At 48.7% G+C, this 22327-nt stretch overlaps 1 protein-coding gene across 1 annotated transcript in view; it reads left to right on the top strand.

Moving 5' to 3' along the window:
* PTPN14 (protein tyrosine phosphatase non-receptor type 14) overlaps positions 1–22327 on the top strand; it is a 1387330-nt gene that overhangs the window by 1273007 nt on the left and 91996 nt on the right. The window lies entirely within an intron of this gene.

Below are 22327 nucleotides of genomic sequence, written 5' to 3'. Positions count from 1 at the left end.
TCCCAGGTCTTTGGTTGTAGCCCGGGATCGAAGCTCAGGGGCTACAAGCAAAATGCTAGCTAGCCCAGAGTCCTGACATTAACGTGGCCCCAGATCTTTTCCAGACCTAGCAAAGCCCCTGGAATTAGAGGCCAGTGTGTAGTTTGAATCACTCTCCTGCAGGTTCCCCTTATTTCGCAAGAAATCCATCATCTTTCACCTCATCTACAGACCACCTCAGGGGAGTGATTCTATTACTGCTGACATGTCATGTACTCTCCTCTGCCAAAGTAGCACACACTAATAATGCCTTTCTTGTATATTTTAACATCCCTAAGTCTCACGGTGTTGGGGACGGAACCCCTGGTATGCCAGAGTGACACTGGAAGTCTGCGTACTCGGAGGGCCCAACACCCTCCCCAGAATACACAGAGTACTTGGTCAACGGCAAGTCCAAACTGTGGTTTATTACAGGCAAAACCAACCGGGATCGGCACAGGAACAGGAAAAATCCATGCACATCTTGCTCTTCCTCGGCTCGCAGGCCGGTTTTACTTCCAGATATCGTCAGTATGACACCACAACTTGGGCCCTTCTCCAGAAAACCTATCGGGCCAAATGACTGGGTATTGACTATTGTGCCACCTATAGAGGACATTATAGATGTTATTCTTCTGGCCCTTGCATGTCAGGTGGCTAGCCTGGTCCATCCCCAAGTCACGAACTATAACATATTTTCAGTGTGGTGGACCTACAATTGGTTCTTGCCCATTCCTACCCACCCCCAGGATACTAAACTGTGATTGGCTAGAGCCAACGTCCCAAGGCCTGGGACCTGCAAAGTTTCTCAGCTCACTCTCTACCTCTTCCAGGTAATGAGAATGACTATGGGCCTCATTACGACCCGGGCGGTAAGGGATTACAGGTACTGGTAAGGGCACTGGTGCCGGTAATCCCTTACTGCCCTATTCCGAGGTCCCTTTGCGGGTCTCCTGTCTCCCTCAGCCTTGCCCAGGGAAATGGTAGTTCCTTCAGAGTGATAGTCTTTGTTTCTCCCTCGTCAAAATTGTTCCTGTCGTGGGTTTGGGTGCCTTGCGTATTGTCTCTGCTCTCTCTGGGGTGATCTGTTGGCCATTTGGGGAGATCATCTGTCCAATGTATAGCACCTCCTTCTGACAGTACTGTAACTTGGCCATGCCCAACTTGTATCCCTTGTCATCTAACACAGTCAGCATGTGTACTGAGTCCACCCTACACTGATCTTCTATCGTGCTGCAAATCAAAATGTCATCTACATATTGCAAAACTCTGCTTTCCATCTGTATGTTGCTTAAGTCCATCTGTATCACTTTGTTAAAGATAGATGGTGACTCGCAGTACCCTTGTGGTAAACAACTATGTTTTCTCTTCTGGTATCTATTCATAAAGCTGGTGAAGTCTTGAGTCTGGGTGTAGTGGCACTGAGAAGAATGCATTCTTCAAATCAATGGCCTAGAGTAGCAATTATCAAGCATACGAAGGACAACAATTTGCTGCCTACAAATACACCAGCAGCACACACTAACTCTCTTGACATCCCCAAGCCTGCCACGACCGATCCTCCACTAGAAGACCTAGCCAACACCACCAACATGATAATCAATGGCGCCCCTGATATTGCTGACCTGATATCCTCCAACCACCTGGACTTCCTTACAGTCACTGAAACATGGCTACATCCCGCAGCTGGCCCTGCACTCTCGATTGCTATCCCTGAGTACTACACTATTATTCAGGCAGATAGAACCACCAGATCTGGAGGTGGAGTAGCTATCATTGCAAAATCGAACCTTAACATCAGAAAAGTCCCTAATCCAGGCCTACCCTCTGCGGAATTTCTATCAGTCAAACTCCCACTTTCCAATACCCAAACTATATTACTTCACCTTATCTACAGACCACCAGGGGCCATCACCTCCTTTGAGGAGGATATCTCCCACCTACTGACTCTAAACACCAAACCAAGCTCTCAAGTGATTCTAATGGGTGACCTAAACTTAGGTCTACATGATCCCAGTTACTCCAACGCCTCCCTACACAATGATATTATCACACAATTAGGCCTCACTCATCGTATTAACAAACCTACTCATTCCAAAGGTAGAATGCTGGACTGGTTGGCTGATGCCAACTGCAACACCTACCTGCTCAGTATCAAACTGTGCGCCTGGACAGACCACCACTGTATCACCGTCACCATACCTAAAGAATCTCTCAAGAATGTACCCACTACTAATGTACCACAAATTGTATCCAGAAACAAATGTAACATTACTATAGAGAACTTAAGACGCCTACTACAACCAATCATCAACACCCAAACTAGCACTATCACGAACCCTACCTCCTTAGTCGACCTATTCAATGACACGCTGGAAAACACGCTCAACCAAATTGCACTGCTCAAACCAAGACAGGCTAAACTAATCGCTCACTTGAACAAATGGTTTTCGGCAGAACTAACAGCACTCCGAAATATCAAAAGAACCTCTGAAGCCAATTGGAGAAAAGCCCCCTCACCCTCCTCTGAAGAAAGATTCTCCGCCGCAGCAGCCACTTACAAAACAGCCATTACGAAAGCAAAAAAAGAGATCTTCAACACCAGAATCTATAATGCCCAATCAGCTACCAAAGAGCTATTCTCTATTCTAAAAGAACTAGAATCGCCAGTACCTCCCACTGAGGACTGCATCAAAGACAAAACCTGGTGTGACAACATCCAGCAAGCCCTATCAAACAAAATATCTCTCCTGCAAGCAAAGATAGAATCCAAAAAAGCCAACCTGGCTGCCAAAGCCCATCACTGCATTGCTTCTAGCACTCCTAGACCAGACTGCCCTCCTCTCCATTTTGCCCCAGTCACAGAGGATAGAGTAATTAATATAATTGCCAGCCTCAAACCCTCTAACTGCCAAGGAGACCAGTGTCCAGCCTCAGTTACTAAGCATGGGGCTAAAGACCTAGCTCGCTTTATCACCTTGCTGATCATCTTATCTTTCAGAAACTCATCTGTTCCTAATAACCTCAAAGAAACTTGGATCCTACCACTTCTCAAGAAACCTAACCTTGACCCCAACATACTGACCAACTACAGACCCATCACGACTGTCCCCTTTCCCCTTTCTCCTGAAAATACTAGACAGAGTGTCTTACATCCAAATACAGCAACATTTGGAAGACAACAACCTCCTGGGACTGCGACAATCCGTCTTTAGACCCAGGCACGGGACGGAAAAAGCCCTCCTGGACCTAAAAATCTAAATGGACGAACCCAAAGACAAGGGCAAACTGGCCATCTTGCTCTTGTTGGACCTGTCTGCAGGCTTTGACCGTGTAGACCATCAAATACTGACAAAACATCTCTCCTCGGCTGCCACATTCTCCCAGAATGCCACTAACTGGATTCAATCCTTCCTCACCGACAGAACTTACCAGGGTCTTCTCGCCCTCGGCAGCAGCTGACTCGATCCCTATCTTATGTGGAGTCCCTTCAGGATCTTGCATCTCCCCCACGCTTCACAACATCTTTACTATGCTCCTCTTTGACCGTCTTGATGATCTGGGTGTCACATACACAAATTATGCTGATGATAGCCGGATCCTCATTACTTTCACAGGCTGCTATGAGAAAGATGCTGCAAAACTTAATGTAATCTACCTAGAAATCCAAGCTTGGATGGCTACCCACAGCTTGTGCTTAAATTATGACAAGATGGAACTACTGATCGTGGGTTCCCAATCCCGCCTTAACAAACTCGACCCTAGGTACCAATCCTTCACCATTGACGGTAACTCCATAAAAGTCTCAAAAGAAGTCAAAACGTTGGGTGTATATCTTGACGCCACACACTCACTCAAAAAACAAATAAACGCCACTATCACCACCACCGCATACACCAACAAACCTATCAATGCTTGTAAACCCTTCTTATCCACTAACATCTGCCTTACTCTGGCTAGAGCCCTGATTTTGTCTAGATTGGATTATTGCAACACACTCTTCCTCGGCACTACGAATTGCAATCTGAACAGATTACAGGTGCTCCAGAACAACGCCCTTAGATGCGCCCTCAACCTTCTGTGTAAGGCCCATATCTCCACCATCTGAAAGAAAGTCCACTGGCTCACCATTCGCAACAGAATTAAATTACGCGCTCTCGTCCTTACACATAAATGCCTCTCCTTAACTGCACCACGCTATCTATCAGATAAATTCTCCAGACAAAACGCGACCAGACCAACCAGATCCCCCCATCTGCAAGTTTCCCGGTGCTTGCAGCGAAATGTTGGAACTCACTCCCCACAGACATCCGAGCTGACCCATCATTCTGGGCGTTCAGAGCTAAGGTGAAAGCTTTGCTCGCAACTTAGTAATACTTAACCACCCGCACCAACACCACTGCTACACCGAGCCCCATACAGATTGATGTTGCCTACATCAACTCCTTATCTGGTATTACTTGTGCTATACTTAGACCCGGACCACTCTGTAACCAAGTACTGTCTGTAACTACCTCTGATAGCTCTGACTTGGACTACACTGTAACCTGGTCCTACATGTTATGTATGGTATTTATTATTATTGTCCTTGAAATATATGTTGGTGTAACCTATGTTGTTCTACAAATAAATGCGCCCAGTTACCCTAGGGTTTGGTTGCGCTATACAAATAAATAAATAAACTAAACTAAACCGTGAAACAAGCAGCTTCCGCTGGAATTCTGCACAAAATTGTTGCTGGGTTTGCAACTAAAGGATATTCTGCTTCTACAATGTAATTAAAAGGTCTTAAACCGTGTATGAAATGCCATGACCCTCCCTTCGTTTTCCACACAGGATACACTGCAGTGTTACTTGGGGATTCAGATGGTACAAGAATGCCTGTCTCAGTCAGGGCTGTGATTGTCTCATAGATGCCCTCATCTGCTTCTTTAGTTGGGGGACACTGTTTTACTCTTGGTAAAATGGTTCCTCGCTTCAGCTTGATCTTCACTCCTCCTATGCTCTTTGTGACCCCTGTCATAGGCACTTGTGGTCCATGGGGTGCTGGGTACCTTGGCCATATCCTCCTCCCAGAATAGGGGTGGCGCCTCCAGTGCCATTGCCATTCTCTGTGGTACTTTCCTGTAGTGTATTTGAAGCCAATAAGTCACACTCATTACGAACACCATCTCTATCTCTAGGCTCTCTTCCCTGAAGAGCTCCTCGTCTGTCACTCTGGTCAACCTGTATCCTTCTGCCACTGCGATCACTGCTCTCCATGCCCGTCCTGTGTCATCCATCTCATGTACTGCAATCCAATCCTCTGTTGCAACCACTGCCTCTATTTCTATTGGCTTTATGGTTCCCTCTTCCTCGTCCATTGGTAGCTCATGCCTGAATAGGTACTCGTTTGGAACTCGCCACATCTTCCCTGCCATTCCTGGAAGCGATGCAATGTCAGTTCTGTACTGGAAAATGTCTGGGTCCACCGGCACCCCACTCTGTACCTTACGCCCCCAATATGCTTGAACAGTCTGTCTTGCATTGAGCATGTGTATGCCTGGTGTGAAGCACACTATTCCCTTGTCTGTAAATGAGATGGTCATGTTTAGCTAGCTCATAATGTCTCGTCCCAGTATGTTTAAAGTTGTCTGTTGAGAGTAAAGCAAAGGCAGTGATAGATCGTGATCTCTGTCATGGGTACCAGGCAGGTAGTTGGGGCAAGCTGGGTGGAGGCTTGGCAGGCCTGGTATAGGCACACAAAAAACCCATAGCAGATACCTCCTTTTAATTCCTTCCTAGTGTTTATAGTAACTTCCTGGTTACCACTTCCTGTTACCAAACAGGAAGTGCATGATACTTCATGAGCTCTCTAGTGTTTGGGTGTGGCTGGCTATATAAGCCACACCCAAGATTCTTCCAGTGCTTCGTGTTGCTTACTGTGAGCTGTATCAGCAACACACTTGCTGGGCTGTGGATCAGCCAGCTCTGCTTACCTGCTCTGGATCATCCTACTTCTGCTTACCTGCTCCGGATCATCCTGCTTCTGCTTACCCCCTCCCGAGGAACCTCTGTTCTTACTCTATGCTCCAGCAATCTCCAGTCAAGAGGGGACTTCTACACCGGCACCTGTAAGAACAAGAAGAACTGGGTTACCACGCGCACATCAGTAACGCTGCGCATACTCACTGAATCTTCCCGCGACGCTGGAATTCAGGTCGGTTGTACGAGCGCACAAACCCCTGCAAAAGAAAGAAGAGACATTATTCATTGCGCTCACCCCAATAACGCGGACACTTATTTCGCTGCTCTCTCTCAATGCGGTGCATACTTACCAAAGCCTCCGTGCATATTTACCAAACCACCAAGTCTCCAGTAGCGCTGAACCTGGACTCGAGGCGCTACTACCACATAATTTCTCCTGCAAGGGAAAGGGAGAGACATTACCAGGTGCGCTCGAATTGAATGCGCTGCGCATACCTACCAGCAGCTAGCTTCTACATGCAGCGCTACTCGCCCAAAAAAACCTTGGCAAACAAAGACATTACGGACAATTTTGGACACTCAACATTCTCTGCGCAACGTTCACTTTTGGGAAGGACTTTCTGGCCAGTGAAGAAGCTGGCGCCTTGAACACTCGACCTCGCTGTGAAGGCATAAAACAGCATGTGGCATCTGAACTCGCTTACAGACATTGTCATCAATCACATGAGTGAATCGCGCCCCTGCAAATGCAGGATTGAGTGCACACCCTACTAAAGATCAAGGTAAGCCCTTAGGGGACATCACAGCACACAGTTAAGAGAAGGGAAGGGCACAGGGGAATCAGGGGAATTCAGGTCCAAGTGTACACCTTGTATTTGACAGGTATCCCTCATGGTGAAACAGGGGAAGTGAGAACTCTGGGTCAAGGGAGGCTCATCCATCGCTCCTGCAGAGACACAGGTGAGTGTGACAGAACACAAAGCCGTCCTCGATACCTCTGCCTGAGCGATGGAAACCTCTGATGTAGATCAGATTTCCCTATTGTTAGGTGAACTATGGGCCGAGGTGCATGCAGCCCCCTCTGAGACAAATGCCTTAAGGCGCAAACTGGTAGTCAACAGGGACAAAACAGACAATGTGGCAAGACAGCTCTTACAGACCCAAGCTGGTCTAGCACCCCTACCAGGTGGAGTTCCTCGGGGGCAGCCTACCGTGGCACATGTAGCCGCATCCGTTCAGGTATTGCTTCCAGGCAACATCCCTTTAGCACCCCGGGAACGCTTCTCTGGGGATCCTAAGAAATTTGGAGCGTTCATAAATCAGTGCCGGCTACACTTCATATGCAAACCAGACACTTTTCTGAACGACCACGCTAAAGTAGCTTTTGTCCTCTCCTATTTTAGAGGGCACGCGGTGGATTGGTCTGTCCCGTTAGTGCTTAGGGATGACCCTCTTCTGAGAAATTACCCAGGTTTTCAGCGTGAACTGGAAAAACTATTTGCCCATCGGACTCAAGGTCAGGCCCTGGATGATGAGCTACTCTCTCTGCGACAGGGTGGTCAGGATCTTATTTCATATGTTGCCACATTCAGTCGCCTAATAGCCGAATCAGGTTGGCCAGAGGAGAAACGAATAATGTTATTTTATCGAGGACTGAGAGGAGAATTAAAAGATGTCTTGGCGCAAGTAGTTAATCCTCCTGAAGATTGCAGTGAATACATCGACCTAACTATGCAACTAGACCACCAGTTACAGGATCGCAAGGCCGACCGAACCAGATCAGAGCATAGACCAGTGTATGTCCGACCAAAGGAAATGTCCCATCAACAGGCCTCAGAAACACAATCCGAGCCCATGCAATTGGGTGTTCTCAGGGGACCACTCACCAAGGCAGAAAGAGAACAGAGGCATCAGGAAAAGCTTTGCTTATATTGCGGCCAATCTGGTCACTTCCTCCGGAACTGCACGGTTAAACCTCCACGGAAGACAATGGGGGTACTAGATAACACAGGGGATGACACAGACGCGATAGCGGAAAACTCCAACACACAGCAGATGTAGAGGTCGGTCTGTCGAGCCAGGAACAGAGCACTCAGATTTCTCATTTCAGTATTCCTGTGGTTTTGGTAGACCCTTCACAGCCCACCCGAATGCATGCCCTCAAGACCTTCATAGACAGTGGGGCTATTGGGAACTACCCGGACATAAACACTGCAAAGACCTTGGGATTGGCATTCCACCATAAGGACACCGTTGAAAGCGTGACAGCTGTGGATGGCACACAGCTCCTTTCGGGACCAGTAACACAGTGTACTTCCACCATCACCTTAATCTGCCAAGATGGCCACAGGGAAAGTATTAGATTCGACCTTATCGCTGCACCCCAATTCCAGCTGATTCTTGGGATACCGTGGTTAGAGCCGCACAAACCAAAGATAGATTGGCAAGCTCGAACCTTACTCTTTTCCACGGAATGCGCCTCTTGCTACGACAACAAAGGGATCCAAGGAAGCCCATTGCTAGCTTCACAGGAAAAGATAGCGGGATTAGGCTTGGTGGGCACTTTACCAGAGGAATACCAGGAGTTCCAGGATGTGTTCGCGAAGGAGCAAGCTAATACACTACCGCCACATCGAGTTAACGACTGCCAGATCGATCTGCAACCAGGGGCACACGTACCGTGCAGCCGCATTTATGCTTTAACCGAGGAAGAAAACGCTCATCTACGGACCTACTTTGACCAATACCTGGCCAATGGCTTCATTGGACCATCTAAGTCACCAGTCGCCTCCCCCTCTTCTTCGTACCGAAGAAAGAGGGGCACTTAAGAACATGGATTGATTACCGGCCCTAAATCAAGTCACAATAAGAAATAAGTAGCCGTTACCTCTGATACCAGTACTCATTGACCAGGTGAGACAAGCGAAGATTTTGACCAAGTTAGACTTACGCGGCGCATATCGCCTGGTTCGCATGAAGAAAGGGGACGAGTGGAAGATGGCGTTCCGTACCCGCTATGGCTTGTATGAATACCAGGTCATGCCCTTTGGGCTTTGCAATGCCCCGGCTGCATTCCAGCATTTTATGAATGATGTGTTACGGGAACTCCTCAATGTCTACGCAGTCTACATTGATGACATTCTGATCTACTCCACCACTCCCCAAGAACACGTAACCCATGTGCGAGCTGCACTCTGCAAACTGCGTGAAAATCAACTGTACGCAAAGCTAGAAAAATGCTCCTTCCACGTCACCGAGGTAGAGTTTCTGGGATATGTATTGACACCGCAGGGGATCAAGATGGACAATGGAAAAGTGGAGGCAATCCTCACTTGGTCCTCACGCACGTCTGTAAAGGGAGTACATCGTTTCCTAGGGTTTGCAAACTTTTATCGACGCTTCATACCAGGATTCTCACATATTGTACATCCAATAACATCCCTGCTGCGCAAACACCGAAGGTTTGAGTGGACACCAGTGGTGGAAGAAGCTTTACGAACTCTCAAGGGAAAATTCACCTCAGCCCAATAATGCAACAACCACAGCCCGATTTACTGTACATCGTGGAAACGGACACTTCAAGCATTGCCATGGGGGCCTTATTGTCTCAACAAAATCCTGAAACCGGATGCCTTCATCCCATTGCATTTTGGTCAAGGAAATTTTCCCAAGCAGAATTGAACTATGCGATTTCTGAGAAAGAACTCCTAGCAATCAAAAGTGCACTGTGTGTATGGCGACATTACTTACTAGGAGCAAAACACACCATCACAATAATAACAGATCATCGGAACTTGCAATACGTATGCTCAGCAAAAGCCCAGTCTTCTAGGCAGCTCCTTTGGGCCCTATCTTTAATTGAATACCACTTTGTGATCACCTACCGCCCCAGAGTTAAGAACGGGAAAGCGGATGCGTTATCCCGCATTGGCACAGGAGAAGAAGTCTACAATGCCCCTAACCCGGTGGAGATCATACCCAGCCATAAAATTCTCAGCCTATGCACCGGGCCATCTCCATTAAACACACTGCAGGAAGCAATAAAATAATCTCTGAAGAAAGACCTACTGGCTTGGGACACAAAGGGAGATCAGTTCACCATTCAAGACAAACTACCATATTACCAAAAACGCCTCTAGGTTCCCACTAAGAATCTGCAACAAGCAATCATATCAGACTACCACTACTCGCTGTTAGAAGTCCATCCTGGTAGAGCCAAAACCATGAAGAAAGTAAGCAAATCTTATTGGTGGCCAACTTGGCGAGAGGATATTGCCACCTACATAGGCACCTGTGAGGTGTGTGCACAATACAAAACATCCAGGCAAAAATCAGCCGGCCTCCTTCAGCCAATCACCATTCCGCCAGCGCCCTGGCACACAGTATCAATGGACTTTGTCACTGACTTACCTCCTAGCTCAGCTTATAATGCCATCCTCGTAGTAGTGGACCTCTTCTCCAAAATGGCCCATTTCATAGCCCTAAAAGGTATTCCCTCAGCTCAGACTCTGGCGCAGTTTTTTCTAGACCGAATCGTCAAGTTACATGGATTACCTACTGTAATCGTTTCTGATGGAGGCAGCCAATTTGTATCTCGTTTTTGGAAAAAATGTTGTGCTCTGGCAAGAGTAGAAGTCCGTCTGTCTTTTAGTCACCATCTTCAAACAGATGGCCAAACCGAGCACACGAACCAGACCATGTAACAGTATTTATGCTGTCTATTACACCAAACAAGCCAAAGCTGGACAGAAATACTATGGATGGCAGAGTATGCCTACAACAACTCAACACATTCATCAACCTAAGCAACACCCTTGTTTACTATATATGGTTGAAACCCCAGAACGTCGGTCTACGATCCGCCAGAAAACATTGAAATGCCTGCAGTAAAGAATCTGCATGCCAGCATCATGAAAGCAGCCAGAGAAGCCAGCAGGAACCTACAGCAAGCCAAAGAAACACAGAAAAGAAACGCTGATCGCCATCGACAAAAAGCCCCCTATTATCAAGTGGGAGATTAGGTCTGGCTGGCAACTAGACACATTGCTTTAAAGGGTCCCAAAAAATTTCAGCCTAGATACATCGGCCCGTATACAATTGAAAAAGTAATTAATCCAGCAGCCATGAGACTGGCGTTATCTCAACATATGCGGATACATCCCGTATTTCACGTGTCACTATTAAAACCGGCACACCCAGGAACCCGAACTTCCACACCTCCCGCACCCATACAAGTGGGTGAAGAAGCACCTGAATATGCGGTAAAGAACATTAGATTCCAAACTAATACGATCCAGTATTACTTGATTGACTGGAAGGGGTACAGACTCTAGGAAAGATCATGGGAACCCAGCACACACGTACATGCCCCCCGACTGGTGCGAAAATTCCATCGGGATCATCCTGAGAAACCAAAGCCCTCATACACACTATTGGGAGGGGTCTTAAGGGGGAAGACTGTCATGGGTACCAGGCAGGTAGTTGGGGCGAGCTGGGTGGAGGCTTGGCAGGCCTGGCATAGGCACACACAAAACCCATAGCAGATACCTCCTTTTAATTCCTTCCTAGTGTTTATAGTAACTTCCTGGTTACCACTTCCTGTTGCCAAACAGGAAGTGCATGATACTTCATGAGCTCTCTAGTGTTTGGGTGTGGCTGGTTATATAAGCCACACCCAAGATTCTTCCAGTGCTTCATGCTGCTTACTGTGAGCTGTATCAGCAACACACTTGCCGTGCTCTGGATCAGCCAGCTCTGCTTACCTGCTCTGGATCATCCTACTTCTGCTTACCTGCTCCGGATTATTCTACTTCTGCTTACCTGCTCCGGATCATCCAGCTTCTGCTTACCCGCTCCGGAGGAACCTCCGTTATTACTCCACGCCACAGCAATCTCCAGTCAAGAGGGGACTTCTGCACCGGCCCCTTTAAGAACAAGAAGAACTGTGTTAACACGCGCACATCAGTAACGCTGCGCATACTCACCGAATCTTCTTGCGACGCTGGAATCCAGGTCAGTTGTACGAGCTCACAAACCCCTGCAAAAGAAAGAAGAGACATTATTCATTGCGCTCGCCCCAATAACGCGGACACTTATTTTGCTGCTCTCTCTCTGCGCTGTGCATACTTACCAAACCACCAAGTCTCCAGTAGCGCTGAACCCGGACTCGAGGCGCTACTACCACATCATTTCTCCTGCAAGGGAAAGGGAGAGACATTACCAGGCGCGTGTAACGCTCACCTGAATCCCTCGGAGGCGCAGGTCTGGGCTGGGGGTTCTCTGAGTCTTCTAGGGTCACGCGCAGGCCTCGAATGCCACCCTGGAAAGGCCCTCTCCTCACTGAGATCTTGATCTGAAGGGTGAGGTGTCTGCAATTGTGAGAGCAAGGGGTTAATAGGATATATAAGCCTGACAGGCAAGCTGACTCCCCTTCCTGGTAATCCCCACGTAGTTCGTAGGTTAAATGTGCTCACCTTATATAGGTGAAAGCGGAGCTCTCCATCCTGCGTCTGTGCAGGGGCGCCGAAGCCAATTACTTCACTGGTTGATTGTCCAGCCTCTTGGTTGCAGAGGATGAAGATTTGGAGCTAGGCCGTCGTTAGCAGCACGAACGGCGGTTGCTTGAATGGAGAGCGATGGAAATGCGAAGGTATTGCAGGCAAGTAAGTAAGAAATGTCAATTCGAAGTTTAAAGCACTTCTTAATGTCTCTTTTCCTTTTTCAGGTTGCAGAAGCAGCTGGGTAGAAAAATAGATGTTGAGGAATGCGCCGAGGAGTGAGAAAGATGAGAGCTGCCCAAAACACGTGCGTATGGATGGAGTTTTGTATTTCTTAATGATGTTCTTTTGTTTTGCAGATGCGAGTAGCAGCGTCGGCGGAGGCGAGAAGAATGCAGCGCAGGTAGGAAAAGGTTCACGAAGGTTACTAACCAATGTCCTTGCTTCCACAGGGTGCCAAAAAATGGAGAGCTGCAGCCCGTGGCTTGAGATGCACCGATGGATTGGGTAAGTGCTGCGCTGGTTTTATCTTGTGCTAACCTGGTGTTCTTTCCCTTCTCAGATGCTGCTGAAGACAAAGATGGTATTTCAGAAGGTAAGATTACAGATTTCTCTTCCCTAGATGCAGAAGTTGCAGATTCTCTGGAGCTGACACGGTGAGCGTCCTGCTGCTATTGCAGAATAACGCGAAGCACGTTGCTCTGATCGGGCGTGGTTTAAATAGCCTACTGGAGTGCTTAGGTGTCTCCTTCCACAGCAGCCTCGCCCAGGAAAGAAGTCCCAGCTTCCAGAATAGTTCCAGTATCCAGTCCCAGGGAGTGGTGCTGGCCACACCCAGAAGGTAAAGTAGTTCCAGCCATGGATGGATGAGGATTTCATCCTGCAGGTGAGTGAGCCGCATGGTCTGCAGCAGGTAGGTCCACCCAAGCACCATTCCTTGCATCATGAGCCCGGCACGTCCTGTGCCGGGACTGGGTCCCCTTATGAGCCTGGCGCCAGGACAAGGTCCATAAGGCCCCTATGGGAGCCGATGGGAGCCTGGAAATGAAGTTGTGACCCGGCTTCCGAGGCAGTTGGGCTAAACCTGACTCCTTGGAGGCTGCGGTCATGACAGCGCGCTCGAATTGAAGGCGCTGCGCATACCTACCAGCAGCCAGCTTCTACACGCAGCGCTACTCGCCCACAAAAACACTGGCAAACAAAGACATTATGGACAATTTTGGACACTCAACATTCTGCGCGCAACATTCACTTGTGGGAAGGACTTTCTGGCCAGTAAAGAAACTGGCACCTTGAACACTCGGTCTCGCTGTGAAGGCATAAAACAGCGTGTGGCATCTGAACTTGCCTACAGACATTGGCATCAGTCACACAGTCACATGAGTGAATCGCGCCCCTGAGAATGCAGGATGGAGTGCACACCCTACTAAAGATCAAGGTAAGCTATTAGGGGACATCACAGCACACAGTTAAGAGAATGAAAGGGCCCAGTGGAATCAGGTGAATTCAGGTCTAAGTGTACACCTTGTATTTGACAGGTTTCCCTACGGGTGAAACAGGGGAAGTGAGAACTCTGGGTCAAGGGAGGCTCATCCATCGCTCCTGCAGAGACACAGGTGAGTGTGACAATCTCCTATAGAAAGTGAGATATTGTCTGTAAAAGGAACCACTTCCCGAGCCCCAGAGAATCCTTGAGTGTTCATGGAATCGCCTGACAATGTAAATGCTCCTTCCCTAATGCAGGACCTAGTCGCCCCTGTGTCCACCTATCGCCACCCCTGTGCAAGGTTCCTCCACAGGGTTGGGTGTGATTTACAGGATGGGACACATCAAGTTCGTCTTTGGGCTGTCCTATTGAGGGTACAGAGACATTGCATTCCCTGTAAAGGGGTTGTTCCCTACCATGGCGACTCCTCCAAGTTGTCTAACAGGGACTGTCGCCATAATGTCCACATGTGCTGTTGTGTCATTGCTCTGTATCTGTGCTAATTGCTGAGTATTCCCTCAAATCGGTGGTGCTTGTCCATACTGTCATACTGTTGCTAGCATCTGTGGTACCTGCATTTGTGTTTGTGGTGCTTGCGCTTGTGGCATCTGTTGTGTGCCCTGCACCTGTCATTGCTGTTGCTGATCATGTGCATAATAATTGTCCTGTTCACCTTGATAGGGCTGCTGGTCCTGCCCTCCCCAATTCTGCTGCATCCCCCTGTACCTACACGCTCTTGAAAAGTGTCCCGACTGCCCACAGGTCCAGCACTGTGGTGGCTCCCTCCCTTGCCCTTGGAACACCCCCCAAAAAAATCCCCTGGGTTCTGCTGCATCTGTTGCCCATATCCTTCAAACCCCCCTGGAAAGCCCCCTTGGTTGTGATGCATCTGTGGTCCGAAGCCACACCCTCTCTGTTGGCCCCCCCTTCCTCAGAACCCCTGCTGTGGTCCACCCACTCCACAAATCCGCCCCCCATGGGCAGCGTAAACTGTTGTGGTTGTGGCTGTGGCTGTGCTGCCTGTGGGGTGGGGCTGGTTATGACTGCCTCTTCCATTGCATACTTTGATAGTTTTCCCTGTGCTAGTTTCGCTTCATCTATCTTCCTGTCCTCTGCCTTCTTCTTAATCTTCTCCTGCCATAACCTACAACGATGAAGTATCATGAGCTGTATTTCTGGCCACCCCGTGCCTCTATCCCTTCCAATTTCTTTAAACTCTTCTGAACAGGTTCTGGTAGCCACTGAACTAGTATGTGATAAAATATTGCTGCTGTTTTGTCCCAAGGCTATCGAGTTGCAAGGCACCAGAGCTCCTGAATCTCTTGAATGTACTGTACAGGGTCTTCGTTTTTCTCTCATCTTCCATGATGTAATCACCCCAATGTCTGATGTGTCTGGGTATTGTGTCCTCAGTGCTTGCCATACTGCACCCCTGCAGTTTGAAAATGGTGAACCGTCGTGTGCTGTTTTTTGTCATCACCCTCGGGAACCCCGCTCTTTATCATACGTCGTCAGCTGCATCTCCTAAGATCGACACCGAGTTCCTTTACGCCTCCCACAGCTAACCTATGTCCCGCTGTCATTTTCTCCATCTCATAGAAACATTTTCCCGCCCCTGCACTCAACGATGTAGCCTACACTTCACATTCTCCTTTTCTGTGTGCTTTAATGGTACATACTGAGGTCGCACCCCTCCTCTCTCTAGTAAGGGCATCTGTGTGAACACTGCCTCCTCCTAATGTGTCCTTCTAGTCATTCTGATTTGTCGGTCCCCTCTCTCGATGCCTGCGCATACATCTATCGGCTCTAGTATGGGCACCCTGGTGCTGTTATCATATCTCCTTGTCATCCATCCCCTTGAACAAGCCATTGCTGTCTCCCCTTTCCTTCATCCTGGGAGGTCTCTAAGCCTATCGATATATGTAGTGGTGTCATGTAGGGTGTGCAAGTCGTTCGCCAGTCGTGTCTGCTCATTCGAGCTGCCCCCTCCTTCTCCCTGCGTGTGTGTCCTGAACTCCCATGACACCTGCTTGTCTGTTCCTGCCCCCGACTGGGATCGGAACTGCTCCCCCCTCTCGCCACAACTGTAACTGTCCTCATTGTCAGACCCTGTATCCATATTATTTCAAAAATCATCTGCGAAACTCGGTCTCCTCGATGTCAAGTCTGTGTTAGGCTTTGTGTTAAGGTTGAGGTCCCTCAAGTTGTAACTTCATCCTCCTCCCCCAGGCCCTTCCTCGTGAGCATGTGCTGTCTGGTTCTTTCCTCCTCGAGTCTATTGCTTCCCCTGTTTAGAGCTCATTGTGTCTTTACCGCCCTTATTGTTCCCTCATCCTCCCTGCACGCTCGTTCTCCTGCCAACCTATCCAACTGTAACTTCCTCTGTTCCCACTCAGCTAACTTGTGTTTATCCCACTCTGCTTCTCCTCTTTGCCTTTCAATCTCCTTCACTTCCCTTGTGTTTCTGTCCCACTGCTCTTGCTGTGCTTGCTTCTCCTCTTCTCCTCCTTCCTTTGTTCCCTATCCTCCTCACGCTGTCCTCTCTCTTGGGTTTCTCTTCTCGTTCCTTCTCCCTCTTATCCTCCTCATCCATTATCTCTGCCCAGGCCTATGCTTCACTGCTTCTCTTCAGCCCCTCCATTGCCTTAATCGCCCCTTCCGCCTCCCCATCTGTTTTTCCTTGCAACATTAGGAGTATCTGTCCTCCTATCGATTTGTTTGTGGCCATGCTCCCAAGCCCCTTGCTCCCTTCTGCGCCTCGCTGCTCGCCTCTGGATCAGTAGCTGGCTGCCCTGCACCCCGTCGGCCTCTCGTCCTTGGTATAGGGTGGTGGCTTATATGTCAGATTTCAGTACCCCTCTGCTGACCTTAATTCTCGCATTGGGTACATCCCTTGCTCATTGTCTGAGTCATTGGATGCTACACTCGGAGGAACATGGAGAGGTGCAGAGGGATGAGTCCCTGGCTCCTTCACTGCCTGTTGGCTCAGCATCCACTGGCATCAGGTTGTAATGTCCCCATACATAAGGTCGCCGGGAAAAGCCATTGGCGACATTATGAATGGGGAATGGTTGCAGGGATGTCCCCTTTTCCCCTTGTTAAAAAAGAAAATTGGGGGGTTGCTGGGGTGTCCCCCGCATGTTCAATGAAATAATGTCTCGGCAAAAATTAGCAACTTTTTGGTCGGGAGACATTTTTGCAGGGACATTATTACATGGAACCTATCCACTGACACCCCGCTTCATCCCCCTCGCCCTCCTGAAACATGCATCACAACTCAAATATAGCCAGGTGCTTGGTTAACTTCTTCACCTTATAGGTACCCTGCATGTGTGTCAGGGGTGATTGCTGCATGTCTTTGGAGAAACTTCCACAAGGTGGCCAAGGTTTAGTTAAATTTCCCTCCGTACTTTTGGACCAATCTATGGTATACTTGCAAATCTTCTCCCGATAAGATCGGAGTGTTTTACGCAGGTGCTGAAGTGGTGTGTACCCTCTGCACTTCCTCTGATACATGTTCAGTACCCTTACCTGACCTCAAGTCAAGGGATTTGACAGTCTGCTGTTTAGGGAAAAAGGTACAGTATCATGGCAATACTTTTCAGTTCTAAGAGCCTCTCTGGCTCCACAACTTATCAAGCGTGCTCCATGCACTGCCCCGCCTTCACAATCACTGTCTCCTCAGCAACACCCACAATCTTGCGCATGCGCCTTCCGCGCGCGACCGCTGGTTCACCTCGTCTGCCAATCCCAAGTTTCCAGTACTAGTTCCTCACCATCTCGTTCTCTCTGTGTCATATGTGCAAACCTATGGGTGACATCACCACTCTATTAACCTAGGTAGTGCAGAAAAGTCAAACACTGCGCGCACACTAATAGCCTGTTACTCCCAACCCTTGTAAAAATCCCAAAGCTGTCTTCCCGCCTCCAGGCAGAGTATAGTAATATTCTCTTGTGATCGAACTGCACTTGCTGCGTCGCCTAGCAAGCGAAACGTCTCACTCCAGGTGACTTAACCAGTTGACTCACCTTCCGCAATCTAGGCTAGCTCCCTTGCTAACCCTTACAGGGATACGGTCATCTATGACCCGAGCTAACAGGCCCAACCCACAGGAATACCACCATTTACATATCTTCTGTCATCTGTGCCCTTGAGTCAATAGTCTAGGTTATTCACCAGAACCGTTTACCTCTAAACCGAATGTACAATACTCCACACCCTCCCTCACACCCACAGGTGCCGTTAGACTGGGTCAATACTTGCACTCCGTGGTCTGCTGGCGCTGCTTGGCTGCCGACTCCTCCTCAAGGTGCTCACCTTCCCGTTCTGGTCTGCCTGGACTACTCGCTGACTTCGGGCAAGGTGATTTCCAAGGGGCTCCTGACGGCCTTTACACAGACACACGTTTTCACGTCTTCTCGAAATATGCAAGGGTCCTGCAGCCTCTCAGGTTTGGTGGCGAAGGAGATGACTTGGTGCCAGGATGGTGCAGCCAACAGTCCCCTCTGCTACCAACTTGTTGGGGACGGACCCCCAGGTATGCCAGAGAGACACTGGAAGTCTGCGGACTCGGAGGGCCCAACACCCTCCCTGTGATACACAGAGGACTCAGTCAACAGCAAGTTCAAACTGCGGTTTATTACAGGCAAAACCAACAGTGATCAGCACAGGAACAGGAAAAATCCATGCCCACCTCGCTCTTCCTCGGCTCGCAGGCCGGTTTTACTTCCAAATGTCATCAGCATGATGTCACAACTTGGGCCCTTCTCCAGAAAACCCATCCGGCCAAATGATTGGGTAATGATTATTCTACCACCTATAGTGGACATTATAGATGTTATTCTACTGGCCCTTGCATGTCGAGTGGCTGGCCTGGTCCATCCCCAAGTCACTATAAAATTGTTGCAGTGTGGTGGAATTACCATTGGTTCTTGCCCGTTGCTACCCACCCCTAGGATACTAAACTGTGATTGGCTAGAGCTGACGTCCCCAGGCCTGGGACCAGCAAAGTTTCTCAGCTCACTGTGTACCGCTTCAAGATAATGAGAACGACTATGTGACTGTATTGTAACTTGTGTGTACCACCATAGCTTATGGGAGTGCTCTCCTGATCGGCGCAACACTTGTTGCATACTTGTCGCTGTCTGTGTTTGGCGGCCTGGGACCAGCTCTCCTTTCCCACCGCTGATCGCTGTCCATTGTCTGCTTTGGCCGTTTCATGTGTTCAGAGACCATGAATTTGAGGATTTATTTGTCTTTTCTGAAGCTGGTCCCTTTGTCGACTGGGGAGTGGAATGTCATCTGTATCTCTTGACCTTGGCTGCGGGTTCTGTCTCACACATCTTGCTCTCTGTCCAGCCTGAATCAGCTCAGCTTGTCACTTGCTCTGAGGCCTGGGGCCTGCTGTAATTTTCTTAAACCTTATAATGCAGTTTCTACAGTGTCCATGCTCTGCTACATTTTCATAGGTTAGTCACACTTGGCTCTGTCAGGCCCCATAGGTGCTCCTGCAGTTCCATAGGGTTACTCGTGTGTAAGCTTTTGCAAGCTTTGCTCAGGATCGTTTGTCTCTTGCGGTTTCTGCGTTGCTGCGTTTGGCTAATGGCAAAATTATAAAAGCAATGACATCATGTATATGTATCTATCCACTAACTATAGAACAGTAAGCTCGTGTTTTTCATGTACTTGGGTGTGTGTTATGTCCCGAAGTGCGGATGTGTAACGCTCACCTGGTATCCACAGGGACGTCACTCAGCCTGCTCTGACCTCTTACGACCTCGAACTCTTCCCTGGAGTCTACTCGATTGAAGACTGGGCCTGAAACACAGGATTGGTAGAGTTTAACTCCTTATTGTCTCTGTGTGCTTGAACCCCTTCTTCCCCAGGGTCCAACCCTTCCCTTTGATCCACAGCTCACCTTGTTTTCTTGGAAAGTGTGCTCTCCGTCCTGCTATCAGCGCAGGGGCGCGTTGATTGATGCGGGCTTGTTGCTGCTTAGTTACTTCACTGGCAAGAGTCAGACCGGTAAGTATAATGAGTCTTTTGAACAGTTCTCTAACTTCGTTCCTTTCCTTCCTTAGATGATGGCCGGCGTCCGGGGATGGTGACGTGCTGCTGAGATGAGTAGCGCTGAAGGTGAGTGAGGGCGCGATGCGCCCCTTTCGTATTTGTATTGAACTGAGTTCTTTTTCTATTTTTTTTAGATGCCGCAACGTTTTCAGCGTGGATGTCGGTTATGAAGAAGAAATGCGGTCAGTAAGCGCGGTATGCAGCGCCTCTAGATGTTTCCTCGCTAACCTGTAGTCTCTTTTCCCTCTTGCAGATGGATGAGAAGTTCCGGAGACAGAGTTCCCGCAGAGCGCCTGGGATTCAGGTAAGCGTTTGAAGCTCGTACAGTCTTTAAAAATAAGCGAAGATTTACTGAATGCTTACTAATGCCTTTTTTCTGTTCTTTTCCCTTTTCCTTAGGAAGCAGCGTGCCGGGATGGGAATGACACCGCCGAAGATGCCCGCAGACCTGAAGGAGCGATGAATGATGGGCAGAAGCGCCGCAAGGTAAGGCTCTTCCTAACGGTGTTCTTGTTCTTGCAGGAGCTGTGCACAGAAGAAAGATGCAGGCCTACTGGAGACCGATCCGAACACGGTGAGTGTCACGCTGCAGGTGCAGAAAACACAAATCATGTTTCTCAGCCTGGGCGTGGCTTAAATAGTCTCCGGGTATCTCGGGTGTCTCTGGGCTGAACCACACCCAAAAGACTAGACTGCACATGCAGTTCTGGGAGCCGAAATATGTGGGGGCATTCATCTTGTCCCCATCAATGCACTACAAGTCCAATCCCATATGTTATCCTATGGGAGTGAGTGAATCTGGTGCCACAAGCGCCAAGTCTGACTCTAAGTGGGTCTTTGGAAGGATGGAGAGGCCCTTGAGGGCCATGTAGGTGATTGTGGCCTGTCTCCAGCCTGACATCTTGGAGGGCTGGGGACATGAGGGGTAGGAATCATGACAGCATGGCATGTGTGCTTCATGTCTAATGCTGCTATGTTGTGGTGTCTCGAACGGCGCCAGCAACATGGCTTCTCGGTGTTTTAGTCCAAGCTGTCCATACAGGTGTCCTTAATCATGGCCTGTGGCCCTTCATCCACACATGGATGGATCTGTACGTCTCTCGATCCGTATGGTTGGCTGAGGGGATACCTCGCAACATACTTGTCAATCATGGGTCCGTTGGGAAGTCATCAAAAATAGAATGGGTGATTGCGGATATTTCTGGCCTTCTTCCTCGTCAGTAATTTAGTAGGAGGGGACGGGGTGGTAGGATTTCCCATCCCTCTTCAATGGCAACAACCACACTCGGTACACGCTTTTTGCACTTACAGGATCCATGGGCCTTAGGCAAATTGTGCTCTCCCCCTCGCAGACCCTATCCCACTTGACTGGTCGGATTACGCCACCATCCCACTCTCGTTCACTCACTCGACCACGTCCCACAAAGGACCTGCTAAACACCCCCTCACTCTGCGCCGCTCATTCAAAACCTTCCTGGTCAATGAGCTGGAATCTAACTCTGCAGACCTCTCCACCACAGGAAATGCATTGGTCCTTCTAGAATTGTTCAACAACTCAGCTATGAATCTGATGGACAATCATGCCCACTTAAAAACGAGCAGGGCAAAGACCAAATAATTCACCCCTTGGTACACTCCTGAGTTTACCTTGAACAAACACTCCGAGTCCTAGAGAAACCGTGGCACAAACACTGCAACCTTGGAGATCTCACCAACCTCAAATCTCTGTGCGCCAACCGTAGGATTCTGATTACCAAGGCCATATCTGCTTGTAATCCACCACCATTGCGGCAGGCCCTAACTGGAGCAAAGCCCTCTTTGAAGTAGTAAAACATTGTACTAATCCCTCACACGATCCTGAGGCGCAAGCAACTCACGGAAAATGCAACAGAAACAACTATTTCATTGAAAAAATAGACACAATTTCACAGGTCATTGAATCATCCTTCCACAGCATTAGCCCCCCTGCACTCCAGCACACACATTACCACTCTTGACTGGATTCTGTCCTCTCTCCCCCCCAGACCTCCTTAAACAATTGCCTCTCTCCAACCTATTGAATGATTTTTTCCGGCCTCCATCTCAAACAATTAATGGGCATGGCGCTAAATACACTATTCAGCCTCATTAATACCTCCCTCACAGAATGGCCATTCCCAGACACCCTCAAGACTGATATGATACGTTCTCTTTTGAAAAACAAACCTAGACCCAGAAAAACACAACCCTGGTCCCAGACAACCTGGCTAACTACTGACCAATAACAAACCTGTTTATTGTCAAAATCTT

This window comes from Ambystoma mexicanum, chromosome 4q, assembly GCF_040938575.1.
Source record: "Ambystoma mexicanum isolate Mex_15411 chromosome 4q, UKY_AmexF1_1, whole genome shotgun sequence".
Classification (NCBI taxonomy): Eukaryota; Metazoa; Chordata; class Amphibia; order Caudata; family Ambystomatidae; genus Ambystoma; species Ambystoma mexicanum.
This window is presented reverse-complemented; position numbering and strand designations above follow the sequence as displayed.